General features: G+C 35.0%; 1 long non-coding RNA gene across 1 annotated transcript; it reads left to right on the top strand.

Moving 5' to 3' along the window:
* The first annotated feature begins 451 nt into the window (after nt 1-451).
* On the top strand, nt 452-974 carry LOC116162762. Its single transcript, XR_004143604.1, has 3 exons — nt 452-527; nt 580-708; nt 761-974. It is a non-coding gene; the product is annotated as an uncharacterized LOC116162762 (long non-coding RNA).
* The last annotated feature ends 136 nt before the right edge of the window (nt 975-1,110 follow it).

Raw genomic sequence — 1,110 nt, 5'->3', positions numbered from 1 at the left:
TAGAAGGTCATCCGTACATCGCGTTGATAGAAAACATAATAAACTGCTTTTGCGGTACAAACCATTTAACTTTATGTTATCAAAAATAAAATATAAATATTTGATAACATAATATATTTCAACCCCCATTTCGAGGAACGATGGATCCAACTCAAAAAAAAAAAAAACCATTTAACTTTAAGAAAGAGATGGTCATTTCTTCATTTATTTGTACTTCTTTTGCTTTCTTCTTTGTTTTTAAAAAAAAAGGAAGAGGTAACAAATGTATCCCAAAATTTGAAATTGCGACTTATTTTCAAGTCCCGATAAGATGAAGATACGAAATATCCGCTACAGATTATTATTATAAAAGCAGTTACCAGATAGCGTCCAATCTAATCTTCCTACTCATCACCAGGTATAAATATCCATGGCGTACGTCGTAAGAGGTGTATTTTATTCTTTTCTAATTTAAATCTCCGTGATGTACTTCAAAATTTTGTTAGCGACCGTTACACTATTCTTATGGAGTTTTTCTTCATCAGAGGGTAGGTACAATCGATTTTAGGCATTTTATGGCAAGTCTTCATTTAATTGTAGCTCTAAACTGTATAAATTGCCATGGCAGTTCAGCTGCTTGTCGAAAGGGAAGTGTTACTTACACACAACCATGTACGGCGAATGGTTCGTATTCTGAAGCGTTCTGTTTCTCGGCGGAAACGGTAAACGGTGAGTAACCCGGACGATATGCTAATGATATTTACTGTTTAAAATTACTTAGGTTACGTTTTAAGAGGGTGCGCTTCTAAGCAAGGGACAGGTACGTTGTGCGAGATTTTAGAAAGGTTCAATAGGGCATACACTAATTGCAAGTCATGTTCACGTGATATGTGTAATTCATTTAATTACGGAAGCTAGACATTTTCTCCTTAGCCTGATGTAGTGACTGTATTTTGAACTAAGATCACCTAAATAAAACTAATGACGTGGTCTTGCGAGATGTTTATTGATTTACCTACCTATTAATATACAGGGTGGCAATTTGAAAACTTACCACCCCCCATGTCATAGTAAACAAACGAGATATTTTAAAAAATCAAAATCCGTTTCGGTAATTCGGAGGGGGAATCA

Source organism: Photinus pyralis, unplaced genomic scaffold (genome assembly GCF_008802855.1).
Source record: "Photinus pyralis isolate 1611_PpyrPB1 unplaced genomic scaffold, Ppyr1.3 Ppyr1.4_LG2, whole genome shotgun sequence".
Taxonomy (NCBI): Eukaryota; Metazoa; Arthropoda; class Insecta; order Coleoptera; family Lampyridae; genus Photinus; species Photinus pyralis.
Note: the sequence above shows the minus strand (reverse complement) of the source record. Positions and strands in the feature narration are given on the sequence as shown.